Source organism: Vigna radiata, chromosome 7, assembly GCF_000741045.1.
Source record: "Vigna radiata var. radiata cultivar VC1973A chromosome 7, Vradiata_ver6, whole genome shotgun sequence".
Lineage (NCBI taxonomy): Eukaryota > Viridiplantae > Streptophyta > Magnoliopsida > Fabales > Fabaceae > Vigna > Vigna radiata.
The window spans coordinates 12283536-12309214 of NC_028357.1; the positions used below are offsets into that span (position 1 = coordinate 12283536).

The window sequence follows — 25679 nt, forward strand, 5'->3', positions numbered from 1 at the left end:
AGAGTCCTCTGGGATACGATACTTGGTCTTACCATTTTATATTACTTGTGCGACTCGGTACACTTGCCGATTTGCTCCAACACTATTGTGTAAAGAATATTTGAGAGTATTTATAAATCCTAAAGAGGTCACTATGTGAATTCTACTCGGGGATGTTTATTGGAGAAATAAATAAAATGAATACTTGTGTAATAGCCATAAGTAGTGGAAAATTGTTGGTTATTTTATTGAAGGAAAGGTTGAGAGAATGGAACAGAGGAATGAGAAATATAAAACTGCATTAATTTTTTTATTGAGGAGTGTAATTGCTTTTCTAAAGCAAATAAGTGAACGTAAATGTACGAAAATGTTGGCCTCCATAACCACTAACAAACTAGCGCTCTTAGTGCCTAGAAAATAGCAAATAAATCCTACTAATCAACATGACTTTTATTTTCCTAAAAAATAGCATAACATATAATTTTAATTTTTTAATCTCCAATAGTCATTAATCAACACTCCTCCTTGACTTTGGAACTGCAAACTCCAAGCTTTTGTCTCAAGAACTCAAATCTAGATTTTGGAAGTGCCTTGGTTAGGATATCAGCCACTTGATCTTTTGCTTTGCAGTAAACTAGTTTCAGTTGTCCTTCTCTTTGAACCTCTCTTAAAAAGAAAAGTTTTATCTTAAAATGCTTTGTTTTGCCATGAAAAACTGGATTATTGGCAATTGAAATTGCAGCTTGATTATCCACAAAAATCTTTGTGTTGTGTTCTTGTTCTATGTGTAAATTAGCCATGATCTTCCTTATCCAGACAATTTGATTTACAGCAGCAACAACAACATACTCTTCTTCTGCTCTTGATTGGGCTATGATTTCTTGCTTTTTGGAACACCATGAAAAAACTCCAGAACCAAGTGAGAAACAGTAACCAAAAGTTTTTCTCATATCATCAACACATCCTGCCCAATCACTATCTGAATAACCATGAAAACTTAAGCTTTCAACTTTTTTGAACCATATACCATAATCAATTGTGTCTTTAACATATCTAAGAATTCTTTTTGCTGCTTGAAAATGAATTTCACTAGCACAATGCATGTACCTTGATAACAAACTCACTGAATGCATGATATATGGTCTGATGGCAATTAAATACATTAAGCATCCTATTAAGGATCTAAACATTTTATCATCAACCTTTTCAGCACCATCTTCTCTGCAAAAAATTTCTTTTTTGGTTCATTGGAGTTGCAGTTGACTTACACTCTTCCATGTTGAACTTCATAAGCACTTCCTTTGCATACTTTTCTTGGCACACAAATATTTCATTTTTCTTTTGCTGCACTTGCATACCAAGAAAAAATGTCATCTTTCCAAGGTCTGTCATTTCAAATACATTTTCCATTTCTTATTTTACTTGTCAATCATCTCCTTACAATTTCCTGTAACAAATAAGTCATCAACATACAGAGATATCATAAGTATATCTTCATTCACCTTTTTAATATATGAGGTGTACTCACTTAGACTTTTCACAAAGCCTGAGCTCATTAAATGTGCATCAATTCTGCTATACCAAGACCTTGGTACTTGTTTCAAACCATATAATGCCTTTTTCAGCAGATAAACCTTGTCTTCTTGTCCTTGAAGAGCAAAACCTTCTGGCTGTTCCAAAAAAATTTCTTCCTCCAAATATCCATTCAAAAATGCTGATTTTACATCCAATTGATGTATAAGCTAGCCCTTTTGTGCAGCTAGTGCTAGCAGCAACCTTATTGTGTCTAGCCTGGCAACTGGGGCAAATGCTTCAGAGAAATCCACCCCAAACATCTAAGCATATCCCTTGACAACAAGTCTTGCCTTGTACTTGTTCACAGAACCATTAGGATTGAACTTGTGTCTGTAAACCCACTTTACTCCAATGGCCTTCTTATGACTAGGTCTATCCACCAACTCCCACGTCTGATTTTTTTTCAATCATTTTGAGCTCCTCTTCCATAACATTTATCCACCTTTTGTGAGTTGCAGCCTCTTCATATCCACCAGGTTCCATGACAACAACATTACACCTTTGATAGATGTCAGAAAGCAATCTTGTTCCTCTAACAGGTTCATCATCCACATCTTCATTCTCCATCTGCAATCCAAGCTCATTGTTGCCTTTCCAATTCAAACAATCAAATTGTTCAAGGAATTTGTTGTCTTTCCAGCTCCATCAATCAAACTCCAAGAATTTCACATCCCTACTAACAATGACTTTGTTTTTGTGTGGAAGATGGATCCTGTAGGCCTTTGAAATCAAGCTATAGCCTACAAAAATTCCAGGTTCTGCTTTCTTATCCAATTTGTCTCTCTTAATATGAGGAATATAAGAGAAACACAAACAACCAAATATCTTTAAATTAAACAGCTCAGGTTTGTAACCGTACCATGCTTCAAAAGGTGTTCTCTATTGTAATGCTTCTTCTATATCAGGTAAGCCTCTGACCATGTTATTCCTCTTCATGAATATTAGAGCACTGTGGTGAAAATGGCCTAATCTTTTATGCCAAAGTATTGTACTACTAACCTCTTTGTGCACTACAGCCTGTTCTTCACTACAACTTTTTCCTTTCATTCTAACTTTAAATACTTCCTTGCTTGCTAAATCTTTGATCATGCAGTTTTTGTCTTCAAACAACACCTTATAACCTTTTTCAAGCAATTGAGGAACACTCAACAGGTTTTGGTTAATTTCTGGAACATATAAAACATCTGAAATCAATTTCAAACTTGTTTGACCTTCAATTGCCACTGTTCCTTTGCCTTTTACTACAATATATGCTCCATTACCTACTCTGACTTTAGAAAGTGGAGTTTTGTCAAGTTCTTTAAAGAGTTCTCGATCATAACTCATGTGATTTGTGCAACCACTATCTATGAGCCAACTTTCTATGGAGTTATTTGTAGCAAAGCATGTAACAGAAAACAATTGTTCCTCTTGTGGTTGATCCTCAACAACCTTAACTTCTCCTTGTTGTTGATGAGATTTTCAAATCTTTTCCATGTGCCTTAGCTGCCCACACTTATGACACTTTACATCAGGTCTCCACCAACACCTTTTTTTGTGGATGATTAGTTTTTTTACAATGAAGACAAGGTGTAAAAACCTGATTATTATTACTCTTGTTCTGCTTCTTTTTCTGTTTGTTGCCATTGCTTTGGAATTGGATTTGAAAAGCACCCTCCATAGATCCTTCTTGCCTCATAAGTCTTCTTTGCTCTTGGGCCTGTAAGGCATGCATCACCTCTGCCAAAGTGATCTTAGATAGATCCTTTGTGTTCTCCAAGTTAGCTATAGAAGCTTCATATCTTTCTGGTATTGATACAAGAATTTTTTCAACAATTCTTGAATCAGAAAAAGCAGTGCCCAACAATCTTACTTTTTTGGCAATGCCAAGCAACATATTTGAGTACTCTTTGATGGTGTCTGATTCTTTCATTCGCTGCAGCTCAAATTCTCTCATTAAATTCAATACTTGCATGCTTCTAATTCTCTCATCTCCTGCATATTCTTCCTTCAAGTAATCCCAAATTGCTTTTGCTGTGTTGTGAGACATGATCCTGGTGAAAATTATTTTTGAAACACCAGAAAATAAACATGCCTTGCCTTTGCTTTCCTGGTTTTTTTCTCCTTGTAGGTTTTCATCTGGGTTGTAGTGGGGTTGTCAGGCAGTGGAGCAATTTCATAATCCTCCTCCACTGCTTCCCAAAGATCCAAAGCCTCTAGGAATTTCTGCATTTTTATGGCCCAGAGATAATAGTTATCTCCATCAAAGATAGGAGGAGCAACTTGAGAGAAACTTGTTTCGGCATCCATTTCAGGTCCCATAAGATGTAACTCTAGATACCAATTTGTTGGTTATTTAATTAAAGGAAAGGTTGAGAGAGTGGAACAGAGGAATGAGAAATATAAAACTGCATTAATTTTTTTTATTGAGGAGTGCAATTGCTTTTATAAAGCAAATAAGTGAATGTAAATGTACGAAAATGTTGGCCTTTATAACCACTAACAAACTAGTGCTCTTAGTGCCTAGAAAATAGCAAATAAATCCTACTAGTCAACATGACTTTTATTTTCCTAAAAAATAGCATAACATATAATTTTAATTTTTTAATTTCCAATAGTCATTAATCAACAAAAATAACTATTTGTAATTCTCTATGATTAATGGAACTTGTATTCTTTAAAAGAATCGGGAACAATCTAGATGGTTCACACAAGTCAGACTCTAAAAATATTTGGTGCATTCTTTAATCTAAACCTATTTTACAAATAGTTTTTATTTTCTTTTGAAAATAAAGAAAAAGGTTTTTGAAACACATGAAAACACTAGAAAAGGGGGTGGGGGTTTGAATAGTATTTTAAAAAATTTTCACAAGACAACATTTAATGACTTTTGTAGGGGTTAGATGGTCTACAATAGTTGTCAGACGCTAATGTGCTTAAAAGAGTGTTTAGGAAAATGTTTTATAAAGCAAAGGAATAACACATGATTTTTATACTTTCGCTCAACTTGAGCTATGTCAAGTTCTTTCTTAATACCTCTTAAGGGTTTCCACTAAACTTTAACAAAGATTACACGAATTTAACCACTATTGGTTTACAACGAGTATTATCAACCACTCTTGGTCTCAACACTAGTCAATTGACTAGATCGTTTTAAGCAACTAGCTAAACACCAAGTATTTTAATTCATTTTTAAATTTACAAATCAACCAAAAAGGTTTTTGAAACAAGATACAAATTTGATAACTCTTAGAGAAAGAATAAGTTCTCAATACAAAGCAAATCTAAAAAACAGGTTAAGATTTTCTCTTTAAAAGAAAGTGTTAGAAGATGTAGAGAAAGAGAGACATTGTAACAACAAACATGTTTATATGCATGTATATTCTTCATATCTTCTCTTCATGCAATCACCTAAATATAGCTTTCTTCAAGTTAGACAAAAAGTTGAATTCCATGAAACTTCATAGCCATTTTAGGAAGGTAGTCAGACTTTATCATAACTTTGACAAAAGTAGCTTCTACAATTCTATAAAGCTTGAAGCTTTAAGGAAATATTTTCAGAATGTCTTCCTATCTCTTAACATCTTTATCAATCTTGTCCAGGAATATACACAAATAAAGAGAACAAAACATACAAGCAAAGAGGTATTTTTCGTTACATGGTTTAGCGAGTTTTTCCTAAACGATTTTTTCTTTAGATGCTTATCTGTTCAACACTTCTTATATGCAAAATTTTAAGTTCATCATCAAAACTTCATCTTGACTTGATTTGGACATCATTAAAACTTCATCTTCATCATTTTGCTAACACCAGTGAGAAATTAAAACTCACTTTGAAAAATTTAGCAAAATAGCTAAAGTCACTTAAGATTTAGCAAAAGCAAGAAACTTTTATCAAAGAAAAAGAAAGACTTCAAAGAGAAAAGTATCTTGCTAAGTTGGAAGAAGAACTTAGAGTCCTTAATGAGAAACAAGAAAAAGCTCAAGAAGAGATAAGAAAAAGAAAGAGCAAAGCCAAAAATAGGAGTATGAGTAGGAGCCATACAAGAAGGAGTTCTAAAACTCCAATTCAACCTTTGCACTATAAGGTAGATAGTAGGCTTGCCCACCAATACTATCAACCTCCCCCACTTAGAATTCAAGTAAAGCACCCTGCAAGAGAGGTTAGGTTAGACCTCCCCTATTTCCATGGGAAAGAAGATGTTTAAGCATACTTAGATTGAGAAATGTAAGAGGAATTACTCTTTGAGTGCCATCAATTACGTGAAGAGAGAAAGGTCACCTTAGCTATTTTAAGTTTCCAAGGGAATGCCATGTATTGGTGGACATCCCCTGTGAGAGAAAGAAGGCTCTCTAATTTTCTCCAAGTCACTTATTGGAATGACTTGAAGAATGCCATGAGAAGAAGGCACATTCCCTCATACTATCATAGGGAGCTAATGGACAAAACGATAACATCTTCCACACTAGATGTAAAATCTTAGACAACACATGTTCCCTTGTTGTGGATAGTGGCTTATGTTCAAATTGTTGTAGCACTAGGTTGGTTAACAGGCTTGGAATAACTACTTTTCCTCATCTTCAATCTTATAAACTCTAATGGATCAATGAGGACAAGGAAATGAAAGTTAATAAACAAGTGGCAGTCAAGCTATCCATAGGGAATTATGAAGATAGTGTGTTATGTGACATAGTGCCTATGGATGCTTGCCACATTTTGTTGGTAGGCCTTGGCTTTTGATAGAGAATCTTTACATATTGGCCACACCAATGAGATAACCATCAGTCACAATAAAAGAAAGTTTGTACTTCATTCTCTCACACCTTCTCAAGTGGAAGAGGATCAAGAACAAATAAGGAAGAAAATAGAAAAAATAAAAATAAAGATACTTCTAACAATCAATGTTCCAAGTGTCATAAAAACAATACAAGTCTAAAGAATGCTCCAACAAGAAAATTCTTATCTTAAGGGCTAAAGGCTTGTGTGGAAAAACAAAAGAGGTTTTTTCACCATCATCATCAAAAAGCATGGAAAGACAAGACCAAGTAAAACCTTGTGTTGAAAAGGGAAATCATTCCAAAAGCACATACATTCAACACAAGGCAAATAAGAGCTTTAGATAAAATGCTTCCAAAAACCAAGTCCTTGATCATTTATTTGATCAAAGGTGTATCATCCTTGGGAGCTACATTCTTCTTATACTTATTCTACTAACACTTGTACTATCTTGTGTTATAAGTAGAAGGGTATTTGACCCTAGGGGAAGCAAAGACAAATACCTCCAAAAAGAAAAAAAAGAAGAGAAGTATGCCCTATACTAACTTGAAGATTTGAGGGCAAATCCTTTTCAAGAGGGAGGGGATGATAGCATACCCCTAGCTATGGCCTATCACATTCATGAAGAGTTGGAGTTATCCATGGAAGATGGGCCTAAACTCTTTCTTTTGGGCCATCATGAAGATCCTAGAATAAGAATAATATTTTGGCATTGTATTTTAGGCCAAGTAGTCTAGATTTTATTTGAGCTTTGTATTATGAGCCTAGTAGTATAGGATTTCAATTTGGACCTTGAATTTTGGGCGAAGTAGAATAGGGTTTTGACCAACCAAGTCAACAAAGGGTCAAGGTCCAATGTTGACCAAGGTTGGACGTCCAAATGGGTGTGTTTACCAAGGGGTCAACAATTTATGTGAAGGCATTTTCGTCCTAGACATGTGACGACACCCTAGTGGAGTGTTTTCTCTCCTAGTTAATGGCCATGTGTCACTCTAGGAATGAAGAGCTTTTCCATAGGTAGTGGCCACATGTTACCATCTCATTTGAGAGGATTTTTGTCACTTGTCTTCCTTCTATTGGAGAGGATTTCTCCTTACTCTCCAAGCCAAGCAAGGTGATTCTTTTAGCTTAAAGTTTCTACCCACTTTGAGACATCTTAGCCTATAAATAGAGGTGTCTCTCCTTCATGTATTTTACCTTTGAAATAGAGTAAAGTTATGTTGTCATTTTGTGCACACAAACTCTTGTAAGGTCACCCTAGGTTAGAGCAACTCAAGTGGCCTCCTCTAGCTGATTTCCTCCAAGAGTTGGCCCAACCCCTCTTAGATAACTCTTAAACACTTCAACCATCATCCACCATACATTTTGCACTCTATGCAAAACTGTGAGCTCCATGAACATATGGCTTGATTGTTTCTAAATTTGGCTTGTCTAGCTAGAACATTGCCATTACCTTGACCCCTGTTCTTGATCATACACAGATTCCTCACACATATCGTTATTGTGCTCTTGATAACATAAAGAAATGGCAGAGAAAGAGAGAGAACAATAAGAATAAGATGAAAGTTGTATAATGTGTTCACACTCTCTTTGAAAAAAACAAAGGTTTTTATAAGTCATTGTAAGTAACTTAACTGAACATTTTGGTTTTCAACATAACACTAACAAATTTCACATAACGTTGATTGTAGAGAAATTTATGTAAAAATAGGTGTAGTGTTAATTTTGTTAATATTGAAACAACTTTATACGTGAGTTGACCTTTCCATCAATGTAGAAGTAGATACTACAACCTTTCAATCGATGTAAAAATAAGGAAAAACCGATACAACATCTACCTTTTAAGGTAATTTAGAAATATCTTTGCAGGAAGATTGAGAACAACTTAAAGATGTGAACATTAATTAGGTGTTTAATTAAAGTTTATCCAACCTTATAGGAACAATTTAGATTATGAAATCATTTAACAATAAATTTTGTTGTTCCACTGCATTATGTGTCATTGCATTTTGAGCAATAAATAAATACACACACATTGTATGACATTATAATTAAAGGTGGTGGAAAATATAAATAACCTTCTTGTAAAAAGATTAACACATATTGAATCGTTTGTACGTAATCAGACTATTGTGGTATTTGTACTTTGGAACAAAACCAACTTAGAAAGATCTTCAATATTTTAAAATCATACTACATTTTTTAGTGATATAACCAACGCAGTATGTTATCTTTCCGTTATTTGATTACCATGTGGACTACAATGGTAACATATAAATCGATCCTAAAATTAAAATGTAATGCCTAAAAAAATCAATTTTAAACCTCTTTTTTATTTGACGAAAGATCCACTCACCTACGAATGTTTGTTATAGTAATTTGAAAATGTGGGGTTGGGATTCCAACGTGGTAAGCATAGTTTTGATATTAGTGAGAGGTTTAGAAAGCGATGTGGATTTTAACTTTAGCTTTGGAAAAGAGAATGGTTTGGGAATCCTATGTCCCTCTAAGTTTGCTTCTTTTTGCTGTGTCCCTTTCAGATAACAAGATTCCCACATCTTATCACTCTTATATATAGCTTTTGAATTCCTCATGCTACCGTGTTTTACGTTATACTGATAAGAAAACACATGCATAAAACCAGTAATGCAATCATACAATACACTTTCTAAGTGCCTTTTATGTTGCTCTGTCAAATGTATACCAGATATTGGAGATCATTGCTACAACCCAAAGAACATCTTAACAAATTCAAATTTTACCAACCCTCTTTCAGGATTTTAACATCATATGTTAGTAATTCTGGTCACAAAAGTTGAGCTGTGTCTGGTTTAGAATAGAGATTAAGACATCTTAATTAAATTTATTTGGGTGTTATGGCCCAGAAAAACATGGGAGTAGGTCTCATGCTACAAGAAACCGACATTTCACCATTTCTCAAATGCCTCAAATTCTGATTTGCTTAATGCTTACGTGACACTATTGCCACATAAGCAGAGGAATCATTATGAACTTGGTGGCAACATGGAAAACTAGCAGCGAAGAAGGAGGAGAAGAAATTCTGTGATCATCCAAGTGATCTTATATATCTCTTTAGCATCTTCTTCCAGTGAATAAAGCTGTTACATTTATATCCCATACTTGTGTTGTAAAAGCAATTAGTTGATTTTTCCATTTTCTTAACCCAAAACTACCTACTTTTCTATTGTTTATATGGATAAAAGATGATAGAATATTAATGGATTCCATAAGTAGAAAGAACGAGAAACAAAGACTGTTAAACAGATGGTCAAAAAAGTGAACATGACCCTGTAAACTCAGTTTATTCAGTTCCTTTTCTACCTTTTACACTGCTCGAGTGTGTCAGAATAACAACTGCACTGCTCCTCCTTAAAAAAAGTTAGCAGCAAAGCCCAAGTTACCTTTCTTCTTTAATCACTTTTATTTTCATATCTCAACTCAAAAATTAACAAATTTATTAAATTAAATGAAGATAATACTATATAATATATAGTAGAAAAGAGGATGTTAAGGAACAAAAATAAAAAATTTAAAATGTTCTTAATGTAGTAGGTTTTATCTTATAAAAGATTCCTGTCTAATTAATATACAAAATAAAAAATGTAGATTTTCACAAAATAAATATCATCACTCAATTTTACATAAATAGTTATTATATAAATAGCTTTCACACAAAAATAAGATTATAATTAAATTCAATTTGAAAGACACGCTAAATAGAAAATAAGATCTTAAAGTATTTAGAAAAGTGTACATTTCTAACACTCCACTTTGATATTTTTCTTGGATACTTCAAGTTTTAATTTCAACAACTTAAACTTATCTTGAAAAGTTGTGATGTCTACAATTTAATTATTTGAATTACAATACTTTATGTATTTTAATACTCGTTTTGCTACATGATAATAAGCTTGACTAGTGGTTGCAAGATACAACATACTACCAATTAAGCTTCTATAAGAAGAAGCTTTTTATTTACAACTAGCATCATTTCATTTACAATAAAGGCTGTGTTCACTAGTTTAATATTCTGTATATAAAACTCTTCAATATTTCTAATAAATATTTTTCTTTGTGTGATCACAATTCTTGCATCACATTCTAAGAAAGTAATTCATTTTTCTCTAACTAGTCATTTCAAATTGTTAAGTTAGACAATGATATAAGGGATACAAAAAAAAAAATCTCAATTTTAGGAGTGCAGTAGGTTTTGTGTTGTAAAAAGTTTCTCTCTAATTAATATACAACAGAAGATAGATATAAATCTCCACAAAAAAAAAAAAATATCACCACTTATTTTCTCTTAACCATTCAACCAATTTTCTAAACAAATTATCTATAATTAAATACAACCCAAAAATACTGAGCAAACAAGGATCTTAAAATATATATATAAAAAAAAAGTCTTAATTTCGGATATAAACTATCAAAATTAGTTGGAGTTGTAACTAGTAGCTGCATGTTCTTGTAAACCTTCAAAAGTGTCACAGTATTAATAATTTAAGGTTGAGATTAAGTAGCAAAAGTTTTATATATTTACGGTGAAATTTTATCCACTACATATTGGCTTAAAGTTCAACTTGTTTGATTAGTTCAAAACGTTTGGACACCAGGAATATTAACATACATACATTCATTCATTACATTTTCATCTAAGAGAAAAATTATTGTGTTACTAAATTAAATTGATAAGATGAATCTAACTAAGCAGATTGTATATATAGACTAAAAATAAAGTTAAATAATAGTATATATAGATATATGTAAATTTTATTTTATAAATTAATTTTAAAATGGATAGGAAGTGGACAACAAAGCTAACTAAGAGGACGAGACTATACAATGGTTATAATACCAAATATACTATGTGATGACAACGACAACACCATATCATGCGAAAATATGTTTAAACACTCTCGTGAACAATGTTTAGAGAAGGATATTTGTGAATGTCTAAACACCCTCGTGATTGCAGCAACAATGAACACGAACAATAGCGAGAATGAGAAGGAATTTAACAATAATGAGAATGAGGAGAATGAATGTGAAATGGAGAAGACGAACTCACTAGAAAATGAAATGAGACAAAGGGAGAAGGCGAACTCATTGGAGAAGGGAGAACGAAGAGATCAAAGTAATCATTGTAGAGGCAAATGAGGTGAGGTGCAAAAGTTGAGAAGAAGAAAACATTTTGTACCGATTAAAGCGACCAACCAATATAGAAAATCACTTTCTGTATCAATTATAGAAATAACTGGTATAATAAAGATATGTAATTTATTGCAATTTTACCACCGTACCACTTTCTATACTAGTTATAGGTCCAATTAGTATATAAAAGTTGTGTGATTTATTACAGTTTTACCACTGCGTCACTTTTTATACCGGTTCTAGGTCCAGTCAGTATAGAAAAGTTGTGTGAATTATTACATATTTGTCATCACATCACTTTCTATACAGGTTTTTGGTCTAACCAGTATAGAAAAACTTATCATATTTATGAAACTATCATCGCGCCACTTTCTATATTTGGTAAATTATAACCAATATAAAAACATGGAATAAGACTTTTCTACACTAGTGAGTCTTACTACTAGATAGCAACTCCAAATACATGTCATGAAGCATGAAAGTAAACAAGTTATCAATAAGGTACAAAAATATGAGACCAATAAATCATATAAAGAACTAGAAAGGGAAATAATAACAATAGAGAAAAAGTACCAAGCTTGGGTAATTGATGGATTCCTAGCAAACAAAGCTTGGAGCAAGCCAAAAAAAAATGTGACTGTAAAATCAGTGGTCATTTATAGTATTTAGTGTGAACCTAAGCTCAAGAACTTTGTAACAAAGGGACTTAATATAATGCCAAGCAAAAGGATAAACAAAATATTAAATAAATGGAGAAAAAATAACTTGTTTCGATTTGTGGGGTTGAGGTTAACAATTCTTCTAACTTCGTTTGTTCAACTTGTAGCACTAGTCACCGCTCGTCCTTCATTTCGCTCTTGTCACCATTCGGTCAAACTTGGAGGTTACGTGTGAAAGGTACTCTAATGCCAAAGTTGGTATAGATTCGGTAATCTAGCAATAAATGCATATTAAATATAATCAACTTACCACAATACCTTAAACTTATATTTATAGATTTCAGAATGTATCTCAGATTAACGTCAACCTAATTATGATCCAACATGTAATAATCGTGTTTTGGTTTAATATAAACATCCTTAGAACTAAATCATGTTTAAGGTCGATCATTCAGTTCACGTTACCAAACTAATCAGTTCAATAGGGTTCCTGATATGTGGGTCCGTCTAGTTGTAAGCTGACTGGATAGTCATACGGTATACATGTCCCTCAAGTCTCAACATATCTTGATGTGTCAAAAGGTTTGTAGTTGGAAAGATATTGCATCTTATCAAGATGGTCGAGTTATTTTGCGACTGATTGGTTGTGAGCGTTAATTGGCATGGACAGTTATCCCATTGGATGTGTCAGTTTAGGGAAGGTCTAACCAGTGATAGTGGTACACGTGGTTTATTAAGAAAGGTTGCAAAGCGTGAATTAGTCAGATTTTTCTTGTTTTAACAACCAAGATTTGTTTGTCGGAGTGGTCCTTTAGGCTATAAAAAGGTGAGGTTCGACATAATTTTCACCATTATTATCTATATTTTCTCAAGAATTGAGTGTTTCAATTTTCTTCTTTCAAAGATAAATAATATGGACTGTTTTGCTTTCTGAAAAGTATGAAAAGAAAAGAGATCAAGGTTATACTAACAGTGATTCGGAATCGTCAACGTCATCCGTTGGATCTTCCTGACGATGAAAGAAAATAATAAAACAGGTTCATTGTGACTCAAATAATTCATGGAAGGAACGGGTTAAATTTGACTGCTCTTCAACATTATACAAGGAAACTTTGACTATAGCTATAGATAAAAAATTTGCCTAATAGATGACTAATTTACAGTTATTAAAATTTGCCAATTAATGAAATAATACAGCATAACGTTGTTCCGATAAATACTGTAGATAAATTATAGGAAATTAAGATATAAATAAAGTATTTTGGTAATTCCATTGATATTAATAATGGTTAGAAAGACATATACTTAGCATCAAAGCACACGTTATTGGCGAGTAATACAAGACATTAAAGAACAACACATTTAAGAAGAGAAAACCACATAAGGATGGAACAATAATTATTAAGTAGAAAATCTTTGCCCCCTGAGAGGAGCAGAATCCTACATATACAAACTCGGTTCGAATTCCTCACACATCTTCTAATTCTGCTAAAATTGGGAAGCCATTAAAAAAAATAAAAAATAAAAATAAAAAACCAAAATTTCCAAACAGAATGAAACAAGTGATTGAGGATAAATTATTAAATTAGTAATTTTTTGATAAATTAAAAAAGTATAGTTGCAGAGGGTTATGGACAGGCATGTATTATTGTGGAAACATGAGGAAGTGTGAAAGTCCTTTTGCAGAAATTAATTATGGTTGAAAGTACACTTTTTTAAGTAACCATAGCTACTGTTTAAGCAACCTCAAACCAAACATATAATTGACCTTTTTTCCAATAAAATTTCTCACTACTTAGATCAACACATAAATATATTATTGCATTGCTTTTTATAATCTCATTTTTACTTCTATCAAGTCAAGTTATTAACCTTTTTCTCAGTCTTTTTAACTATTTTTTTTTGTTAGCTTAATAATAATGTAATCAAAAGTAATTGGGATCTATTTTAAATTTAACAATTGCTTCATCTATTTTAACGTAATTTATATTTGTAGAGATTAAACCGAGAATTGTCATTCGATCCATAAGGCTCGACAATTGTTCTAGAATCAAACCACTCTTTAAACCGATAAAATTGATCAAACAAAATTGCATAAACTAGCAACATCTATTATAAACTATGCATAAAAATCTATATTTAAGAACTATATAATAAACTAAAACAACTAATAAACCACATATATAATATATAATAACAAACTGTAAGGATTTTTTTAACATGTTGATTCAAAGAAATGAAAATAATACAATATTATATAGCTGGTCTTAATGACTTCTGTTGTTTTTATTTCTGTCTAAAGGATTAGTTTAACTTAATAACTTATTTATGTCAATATATACCTATTTAAAACTGTAAGCATACGATTATATGAATATCATGTTGTTTTTAATATTACTCAATATATATTATTACTTTTTTAAATATTGTAGAAAATTTACTGTTTTAACCACACTTTACTCATTTAAATTTGAATTGATATTATGGAATAAATGGCCTATTTTTCAAACTAATGGTTTTAACCACCAACTTCTTTTCTGAATTCCTCAAATAAAGGAATAAAATTAATTAGTTTTATTAAAAAAAAAAGAAAAGAGAAAGAAATAAATTAGTCTCATCACCCCTGAATAAAAAGCACATTCATTATCTATTTGCTATTGCTACAAGAGGATTGCTTTATGCACTCGCGTAAGTTTGTCTTGCACCCTATAGGAGATTTTAAAAGTCGATATTATCCTTAGTTTTTTCTACTGACACCACCAACCCACTAGCACCGTTGCCATCATTGTTGCCGACAAGCAATGTCCACGTCCTATGTCACTGTCACTTAATCTGAAAGTTTAAATTGTATTTTATATTATACAATTTGCAAATTAAAGTTATATTTTAAATTTTATAATTTGAAAATTAATATTATATTAAGTTCTAAATTATGTTTATGAGGGGAAATAGGTAATTTCACATTTATTTTATGCATTACTAAAGCATGCCGGTGCAAAAAGAAACCCCCTTGCTTAGAATTGGGTTAACCATTTCAAGCCCATAATCGCCAACTCGAGTCCATAACCTTAACGGGTCTCGACATTAATTCCCATTGTTGGGCTTCATCTTTACTGAAATTGAACTTGCAATAAAATATTTTGGGTATTGCTTTCTCCACCTCCCAGTCTGCTCCCTCTACCTCTCAATTTTTGTCAATTTTATTTTAATTACAAAAATAACATTTCCTTTTGCCTTTTTTAACCTTTATACTTTTTTTAATTTTTTACTTTTAATGTTATTTACGTACTTTACTTTTACTCGCTCACATTCCCACCCCCAAATTTGAGACCCGTCTTTCCTTATTCATCTCCATTACACTGAGACTTCTCGTTCAAACTCTACCTTTACCTCTACCTCTACCTCTGCTGTGATGCGATGACTAACTAGGACCCGGTTAAGGAGAGTCGCGAAGAACATGTGCTTTTGCAAGCACATCAAATGGTTAGACATGACGCACACTACAACCAGAAATTTATTAGCCTTGGGCCTCCAGTCGATGGTCCTCCTTTCTCACAGGTTCTGATCCATTATTCCACACGAGGCGTTTCGAAAATAGAGAGAGGTGGCAGGGGTGTAGGGACTGAGAAGAAGCTACTGAATATGTGAATTGAGGAAAATCTGGTTGGATAGAAGGGATTTAAGAGTGGGAGTTTGGGAAGTGGAATTGAGAGCATGGAGAAGCCCTAATTGTTGTTGGTGCAAGAGGTAAATGTTAGATGTAAACAAAAATGCACAGTTTCAATATATCTTTCAGTTTATAAATACTATAAAAATGTTCATTTTACATGTAATGAAAATACAGAAGCAATTTGTACCTTGTGTGTCTTCTCTGATCCTTATCTCCATTGTTTCTGGTGTATGCGTTTGGTGGTGTGCGGTGGAAGCGGTGAGGCTGAAACCCTAGCAGAGCATCAAAGCTCTGTCCTCTCTGCAGAACTTGTACTTTTACCTTTCTCTCACCAAGTCACGTGGCACAACAATATTAAAACATCAGCAGATATATTTTGTGTGTGATTTTACGCTTCTGCTCGTATCTTCTAATATGGTATCAAGAGCAAGGTTGTGAATCCTAGTGTGTGAAATGGGTGCGTGATAGGTGACTGAAGGTGTGTGTGATCTTTATCTGGTAGTGTGTGTATCCAGAGAAGAAAAAGAAGGTGACTTTGGCTGAAGAAAAATCAAAGAACTTGCAAGAACGTTTGCAAGACTGTGATGGAAAGCTTTGGAGGCATATAGGGACCATTACCCATGTTTGATGGCAAGCAATTTGAGGATTGGCGCATCAAGATGCAGGCTATGTTCGATTTTCAGGATGTCTTGGAGGTTATTGAAGAAGGTCTGCCTGTGCTGAGTGAAAAGATGACTCAAGAAGAGAAGAAAGAACACAAGATAATGGTGAAACTTGATAATAAGGCTAGATTCTTGATGTATCAGTGTGTCAGCCAGAAGATTTTCAACAAAATCTCAAATGCTGGTACTGCAAATGAGATTTGGGGCATCCTAGTGAAGACCTATGGTGATGGAGACAGAAACACAAAGGTGAAGTTGTAGGCACTGAGAAGACAATTCGAAACTCTGATCATGGAGGAGAGTGAAACCGTGGCTGAGTATTTTGATAAAATGCAAGAATTAGTAAACAAAATGAGGACAGGTGGTGATAAGATGAGTGATGAATATGTTGTAGATAAAATTCTGAGGACCTAACCCCCAGGTTTGACTATGTTGTAGCTGCAATTAAAGAAACTTGAAGGAAGGACGATATTGATATTGAGACTGCTACATTCATTAGAAGCCCATGAATTACGTCTCAATGAACGCAAGCAGTATCAAGAGCAGGCCCTACAGGCCATATCACATTTTAAAGGAAAGAAAGGGTTCAAGAAAGGAGGAAAAAGTGGCAAGAAGGGCAAATATTGACAAGACTAGCAAGGCGAAGAGTCTAGTGAATCAGGCAAATTGAAAAATCAGAAAGATGGTGAATGGAAGTTCGACAAAAAGAAGGTTAAGTGCTATAATTGTCAAAAACTTGGGCATTATGCCAAGGAATGCTGGAAATGTGAAGGTGCCAAGAACAAACCAAAGAAGAGGGCTAATCTGGCCCAAGAGGAGGAATCAGATTCAGAACTAGTGATGTTGATGGCTAAAACTGAAGAAGGTTCATCAGAAAATGATGTGTGGTACCTAGATTCTGGGTTCTCTACCCACATAACAGGGAGAAAAGACTGGTTTGTGGGAATTCAAGGTGCTGCACAATGAAAGATTCGGTTTGCTGATGATAGGAATCCGGTTGCAGAGGGTAGAGGCAGAGTTGTTCTAAGGGATGCAGGGGGAAAAGAAGTGACAATTGAAGAGGTATTGTACATACCAGGTTTAAAATCAAATCTACTAAGCTTGGGGCAACTACTACAAAAGGGATATGTGTTGAAAATGGAGAATAACACTCTCAACATTTTCAATCAATAGAGGAGGATGGTTATGCAGGCTCAGTTGTCACAAAATCAAACTTTCAGAGTAGTGATGAGTGCAGTAAAACACCAGTGTTTCACTGCATAAGAAAACAAGGAGGAATGGATGTGGCACTTACGGTTTGGGCACTTAAACTTCAAGGATCCGTCTCTGTTAGGATAGAAGAAGATGGTAAATGAGTTGCCTAATGTTGAAATTCCAGACACAGTTTGCAAGGAGTGTGTACAGTCCAAGCAAACAAGGGGCAGTTTTAAGAAAAAACTACCCAAAGATCTGCAGAAAAACTAGGAGTTGTCTACTCTGATGTTTGTGGGCCTGTGCAGGTTGAGACACTAGGAGGCAACAAATATTTTCTGTTGTTTATTAATGACTGCACTAGGAAGTTTTGGGTTTATTTGATTAGAAGAAAGAGAGAAGTACTGCAGGTATTTCAGAAGTTTAAAAGCTTGGTTGAGAGACAGAGTGGACAGAAAATTAAAGTGTTGAGGACAGATGGAGGAGGTGAGTATACCTCCACTGAATTCAATAATTTTTGTGAGAATCATGGGATTGTGCATGAGGTTACCCCTCCTTATACACCACAACACAATGGTGCAGTAGAGAGGAAGAATAGGACTCTACTGAATATAGTGAGGTGTATGCTAAAGAGCAAGGGGTTGCCCAATTTTCTATAGGGAGAGGTTGTAGTGGCAACCACTTACATTCTGAATTTGTCTCCAACAAAGAGACTGGAAGGTTTGACACCAGAGGAAGCTTGGACAGGTGTGAAACCAAATGTTAAACATCTGAAAATCTTTGGTTCTGTATGCTACAAGCATATACCAGACCAACTGAGGAGGAAATTGGATGATAAGGCAGAGCCTTTGATTTTTGTAGGCTACAATTTGACTGAAGGTTACAAGTTGTATAATCCTACATCAGGAACAACTTGTATCAGCAGGGATGTGATTGTAGATGAGACTGAAGCCTAGTAGTGGAAATCAACTGAGCAGGAAACATCAACCATCAATCTGGAAGATGCAACTGCTGTAGTTGAAACAGAGAAAGGTGGTGCAGATGAAAGAAGCAAAAGATCATCTAGAGCCACACAGTTACCAGCACATTTGAGGGACTATTATTTGTCTTATGAGGCTACTCTAACAGTAGAGGGATAGTTTGTGCATTATGCTCTAATTGCAGAGGCTGAACCAGTGGAGTTTGAAGAAGCTATTAATGATAAGAGATGGCATAAGGCCATGCAAGAGGAGATTGACTCTGTAGAGAAGAATCAGACTTGGGAGCTGATGGAGTTACCTTCTGGAAAGAAACCCATAGCATTAAAGTGGGTTTACAAGTCTAAAATAAACCCACAAGGTTTTGTTGTGAGGTACAAGGCACGACTGGTTGCTAAGGGATTTCTACAGAAGGCTAGAGTTGATTATGGAGAGGTGTTTGCCCCTATAGCTAGAGTTGAAACTATCAGATTAGTGGTATCTCTAGCCACTAAATTTTACTGGTCTTTACACCAGCTTGAAGTGAAATCAGCCTTCCTAAATGGAAGAGTGGAAGACTGGAGGAGGAGGTGAATGTTGTGCAGCCATAAGGTTTTGAAGTTAAAGGGCATCTGGACAAGGTGTATAGGCTGAGGAAAGCTCTCTATGGGCTTAAACAGGCACCAAGGGCCTGGAACCAGAGAATTGATGGGTTCATGGGAAGTATGGGTTTTGAGAAATGTATCTCAGAACATGGGTTGAATTTGAAATGCTGCCAACACAATGGCAGGACAGAGAAGTTGATTGTGTGCTTGTATGTGGACGACTTATTAGTCACGGGGGGCTGTAAAGAGTTGATTTCAGACTTCAAGACACAAATATTGATGGAGTTTGAGATGAGTGATCTTGGGAGGCTCGGCTACTTCCTTGGGATAGAGTTTACTGAGACTGACTGTGGAATAGTGATGCATCAATCCAGGTATGTGTTAAATCTGTTAAAGAAATTTGAGATGGCAGATTGTAATGCAGCTACAACCCCAGCAGAAATAGGGCTGAGGCTTAAGAGAGAACTAGAGGAGGAAGTTGTTGATCCAACAACTTACAGAAGAATGGTGGGGAGTTTGAGGTATCTTTGCAATACCAGACCTGACCTTAGTTACAGTGTTGTAGTGATCAACAAATATATGGAGTGCCCTAGGACATCACATCTGAATGATGTGAAACGGATACTGAGATACTTGCAGGGTACTCACTCCTATGGCATTCTACTGGAGAAAGGAAAGGGTAGAGAAGAAATACAAGTCACTTCTTACTCGGATGCCGACTGGTGTGGAGATAAAACTGACAGGAATAGCACAACTGGGTATATTTTCTTCTTAGTTGGATCTCCTATTTCTTGGAGTTCTAGAAAAGAATCTGTGGTTGCTCTGTCGTCATGTGAGGCAGAATACATAACTGCCTGTGAAGCCACATGTCAAGCAGTTTGGCTGAAATTTCTGTTAGAAGGGTTGAAGGTGGAGTTGGCTGGAAAGATAAGGCTACTTATTGATAACAAGTCTGCCATAGATTTGACTAAGCATCCTGCATCCCACGGTAGGAGCAAGCACATTGAGACTAGGTTCCACTATATCAAGGAACAGGTCAGCAATGGAAGATTGGAGGTGGTACACTGCAGATCCAAGGACCAGCTAGCAGATATACTCACCAAGGCTCTCAAAGGCGAACACTTTCTGACTCTCAGAAAGTAGATCGGGATGGTGCGAGCTGAAACTGTTGGAGATCGCACCAGAAGAAGGACGAAAACCTAGGGTTTTCGCCGGGGTGGAGGAGATCAGCCCTAGAAGGAGGTTTTTACCAATTCTAATCAGTGAAAAACTCGTGTATGCTCGAAAGGTGCCATTTTTACCGATTTTAATCGGTGAAAAGTGCTCAAAATCGAAAGAGATGGTGGTTTCACCGATTAGATCGGCGAAAAAGAGTTTTTTTTTTTTTATGAAAATCATGTTCATGTAGTGTTTTTGTTTAGGAGGAGTGTTAGATGTAAAAAAAATGCACAGTTTTAGTATATCTTTTAGTTTATAAATACTGTAAACATGTTCATTTTACATGTAATGAAAATACAGAAGCAATTTGTACCTTGTGTGTCTTCTCTGATCCTTATCTCCATTGTTTCTAGTGTATGCGTTTGGCGGTGTGCGGTGGAAGCGATGAGGCTGAAACCCTAGCAGAGCATCGAAGCTCTATCTTCTCTCCAGAACTTGTACTTTTACCTTTCTCTCACCAAGTCACGTGTCACAACAATATTAAAACATCAACATATATATTTTGTGAGTGATTTTACGCTTCTGCCCTATTTTCTAATAGTAAAGGGCGTGCAATTAAGATTCCTCGGGTTGATGGTGGCGGAGATTGAGGTTGACGAAGGAGAGGGAGAAGAGCGAGTGGGAAACAAAGATGACGTAGTAGGGGAGGATTGCGAAGAGAGGGAGAATGGCGAAGAGGTATCTCTTCTGAAAAGGGAAGTTGAAGTTTGAAGTGATTCGCGAAGTGAGGGGTTGGAAGTGGAAGGAAGAGGGAATCGTAGGCACATTCCTATCCTTCCGATGGATGAACTTGTCTACTTCGTTAGAAGATGAGTCCCTTTCCATTGTTGTCTGGCGGTGACTGGTCACTGAAGGAGGAGGATGACTGTTGTGTTAGTGTCGCGGTGGAAGTTGAAGGAAGGAAGAAAATAATGTCTTGTCTTGTGAACGAAAACGAGAGTGTTTCCGAAGAAGTTTCTGCCATCCCATGCTCTAGGTCAATCAATTTTATTCTTAAACAGATATTTCGTACACGGATATTAACATAAACAGATCTCTTATCCTTCAACAGAGGTAAATATTCGTCAGATATCCGTTTAAGAATAAAACGGATACTAACATTCGTTCTTAAACAAGTATTTCGTACATGGATATTAACATAAAGTAAATATTAGTCGACAGATGTAGATATCCGTTTAAGAATAAAACGGATACTGACACCCTTAGTGAAAAATAAAGTTTTTAATAAAAAAATAAATATTATAAAAAGGTAAAACAAATATTATAAAAGGGTAAAAGAGAAATGGAGAAGTACAGGAAGCACTATGTGGTGGTAGAGAAAGTAACATCCAAATATTTTCCTTTTAACCTTTTATTTATAATGACATCAATAACATCTCAAGATATAAATGTACTTTTAAATACATTTTTCCTATTGACTTAAGAAGACTTAATGCTTATCTTAGAACTAAAATAAAAATAGAGAATAAAATCATAAGTTAGTATTCTTAATAAAAAGATGGTTCTGTTTTTTTTTTCATACTTTATAATTTTGAAATAAACCATAATTTTATTTATAACTGATTTTGCAAAAAATATATACAATTTTTAGTTACTTTTTAACTGATAGATTTTTTTTAAAAGCAAATATATCTTTTTGTAATTTCTTGTATGTGTGTATATATTTGCTACAAAATTCTTCCAAGTTTTATTACGATGGCCAAAACCTATTGTATATAAAAACTAACTATAAATTTGTTTATAAATATATTTTAATAAAATAATTGTACTCTCAAAGAACTAATGATGTAAGATCTAGAAAATAGAGTATTAGAGCAAATAGGTGTATTAAAATAATGAGACCGATTATTTTATTTTAAAATAATCTTATAATATAAATAAAATATTTATAAACGCGTCTCATTACTTTAAGAACACATCTCTCTAAAACATTATTCCCTACCGTTTCTTTGCCTTCTCTCTAGATCTTCTCTCAGTTGAGCTGTCGGTTTGATGATTAGGAGCTGCCTAGACGATTTTGACGTCAAGGACAAGAATCCAGACCAATAAATTCCTTGATTTGAGTCGGTAAGTCATTTTTCCTTTTTCTGCGTACATTTCTAACTGTGATCATGCAACGATGGTTGTTTGCATGTGTTTGGTTGCTTTCCTCTTTAATTTATAGCTCAATCTAGGTTTTAAGAGTTGTTTTCTATCACCAATTGGTGATCTATAGGTGTTTCTAGAGTTTTCTTGCGGTGCAAGGCATGGTTGGAGTAATTTTGTGAGCTGGGCAGTTTACCTTTGAGGTAAGGGAAGGTAGAGTACTTTGATTTTGTTAGAATTTAGTTGTATGTATATGATGATTGCTGTATTATGAATAATGTAGACTAAATTTCTGTTTTAAAATATAGTTGAGTTGTATTTTGAATCTAGTTATGTGCAAATTGTTGAACTGTGGAATTCAGCTTGATTGAGTGATGTTATTATGTGATGAGCTGTTGTAAAGGTTGGAAATATGTTATAACATGAATTGGTTGTGAGTATAGTCATTTGCTGTGGTTTAGAATGATTTAGGCTTGTTTTAAGTTAACTTAGAGGAAGTGAGGTAGTCAAAAGGAGAATCAGGGGTTAAGGTTTGTATTGGTCTGTTTGGATAGCTTTGACAAGTCATTTGGGACTTATTTGAGTCCATAAGTGGTTCGAGTTAATGCCAAAAGTGGTAGAATTAGATTTGGGTCTCTAGGTTGAGAAATTTGGAGTTTTGAAATAGAAATTGATTCATAAATCCTTTATATTGATGTTAGGAAGGTTTGAAATCACTTAGACAAGTCTAGTTAGGTATATAATACAATATAGGAGTGTTAGAAGTTGGGAAAAATAGTTATAATTGGTAATTGGTGGTTGAGTTGCATAATTATGCAGAATTTTGTTCTTCAGATTATGCAGACTCGCTGAGCGAATGGATTCGCACAACGAGTCACCCTGGCGAGATGCTCTCTGCCAGAACATTCGCACAATGAACTAGTGTGTTGTGCGAACGACTATAGAGAGTTGCTCTCTGCCTGGGCATTTGCACGGCGAGTTGGTGCGCTATTCAAATGGTTGGAGAAGGTTGCTCTCTGTCTGGTGATTCGCATGGTGAATTTAGGCGTTGTGCGATTGGTGATGGTCTGGGATAAATGCTAGTTTAATTCGAATAGTGAATGGTGCGCTTTGCAAGTGTTTGGGGAGTCAGAGCCACTGCTTAGGGGCTCTCGCATAGTGATTTGGGGCGTTATGCGAGGGAGAGAGGTCTGAAACCTTTGTGAGTTTATTCGCACTACAAGTTTAGTCGTTGTGTGAATGGTTAAGGGTTAGTCTTTGTTTGAGGATTCACATAACGAGTTAGAGTCACTATGCGAAAACCCTCTGGATTCGCTCAACGAATGTGTGCGTTGAGCGACTAGTCCAGGTTTAGTTTACTCTTTTCTTTCTCTATACTTGAGTGGTTTGAAAGATGCTTAATTCATTGAATGTTATATATAAAATGTATGAAATCATATGAATATCAGAGATATGAGTGGTGATTCAAAGTGAAGAGAGGTATGATTCAATATGGCGTAAATGAGTATCAAAGTAGGATCTCTTTGTGAGATGCTTGTATTGTTTAGAATGAATACAGGGAGCTCAGTCTTGGGGGTTATCCTAACACTCTAATGATCTTTCATTCTCATGTGGTGAAAGTAGTAGGAGGTCCTAGTGTAGGTGCTACTTGGAGGCCTATTGCGCAGTAATGGACTAACCTTGTGTGTGGTAGGGTGAAACCCATTGGCAATGGTTTTGCAAAGCAGTAGAGGTCACCACAATGCACAACCCGCCATATCTCAGTATTCATTCTAAGTCCAGACAAGTCAAGTGTAGGTTATAACATGTTAGGATGATTGTATTGGTTGTTTGATATGAATGCTCATATGTATATTTATATGTCATTTGATAATATGAATGTTTTTTTTTTAATATCTAGCTTATCCTTTTTTGCTTGTGTTTGTGTTTGTATGTGTTGTTTTCTTCTTTTTGCAATGATCATTCAATGGATGTGAGCAGAGGGAGATGAGGTTTCCCTGGAGCAGGCGTTGGACGGTGCTGATGTTGCAAAGTAGCTAGTGATAGAATAAGACTATACATAACTTTGATCTAACCGCCTTGTATATAAAGTTTTAAATTTTATGGTCATTTTGGATGATTGTAAAATTGATACTTTATATTAGTCTTTAACTGCTCTATTTTATTATTTGTGACTACTATGGTTATCAGTATATTTTGGAACGTCAGTAACGATGTAGAACTTTATTATATGATACACAATCTCTACATATTTTGTTAATTTTTATGGTAGTTGTAACAGTAAAAGAAAATATATTTATTTTCTCATCATAAACCCGATCCCCATTGATAATAATAGAAAAAAACACCCATAATTTTTCTTTCCGTTTAAAATGATTACTCATTAAAAAACCAATGTAATCTCTTTATGCTAACTGCTACAACAGGAAGATAATATTTAGTTTTAAAATATAAGTATCTTTTATTAATTTGTTAACTAATGAAAACAAGTTAAAGTTTTTAGGTTTTCATTATCATAATTTATCTTAACTAAGACAATTCAAAACATATAAAATAAATATAAGGTTTAAACCCTTTTTTGTCCCTAAGTTAAGTTCTGATATTCAGTTTAGTTTCCACTTTTAAAAATGTCAACCTTTAGTCCCTATAATATGAAAATGTATCAGATCAGTCCTCACAACAGCACTTAATGAACAATAAATCACAAGTTTTCATGCCTTCGTGTTTCGGTAGGATTTTTCTGGGACCGAAAGCACTAACCTCGATGACGCAATTCCGCTTCCTTCTGATGCAAGATCTCCAATTGCCTTCGCCGTCCGTTCTTCAGACCGTCCGTCAAACTTCGATCTTTGCCCGGGGGGGTGGTACCTGTAAAGGCACTCCGACGATCAAGTTAGATGTCGGTGTAGGAAGACCCTCTGTCCTCAGCAAGTGGATGCTTAGAACGGAGAGAGGGTGAAACTCAATCAAGTGTGAGAGTATGAGTGTGAGTATCAGCGTAGAGTATGCTAAACTGTGCGTACCTTGTTTGGAGTCCTTAGCCCTTTATTTATAGGCTCTGGTTTGATATAAGATTAATAAAATATAAACAGAATAAAATATAAACAAACTTACTTGACATATCTCTGTTTGGATATGATTTGATAATATC

General features: G+C 34.7%; 2 long non-coding RNA genes across 3 annotated transcripts; one reads left to right on the forward strand and one right to left on the reverse strand.

Moving 5' to 3' along the window:
• Positions 1–11921: 11921 nt before the first annotated feature.
• LOC111242023 lies at positions 11922–21143 on the reverse strand. 2 transcript variants are annotated; one of them, XR_002668490.1, is made up of 3 exons: positions 20757–21143; positions 15999–16111; positions 11922–12415 (listed from the first exon to the last, which is right to left on the reverse strand). It is a non-coding gene; the product is annotated as an uncharacterized LOC111242023 (long non-coding RNA). The 2 variants fall into 2 exon arrangements; XR_002668489.1 differs by having other exon boundaries at positions 11923–12415; positions 15999–16132.
• Positions 21144–22362: 1219 nt separating this feature from the next.
• On the forward strand, positions 22363–24594 carry LOC111242024. Its single transcript, XR_002668491.1, has 3 exons — positions 22363–22510; positions 22659–22731; positions 24509–24594. It is a non-coding gene; the product is annotated as an uncharacterized LOC111242024 (long non-coding RNA).
• Positions 24595–25679: the final 1085 nt, after the last annotated feature.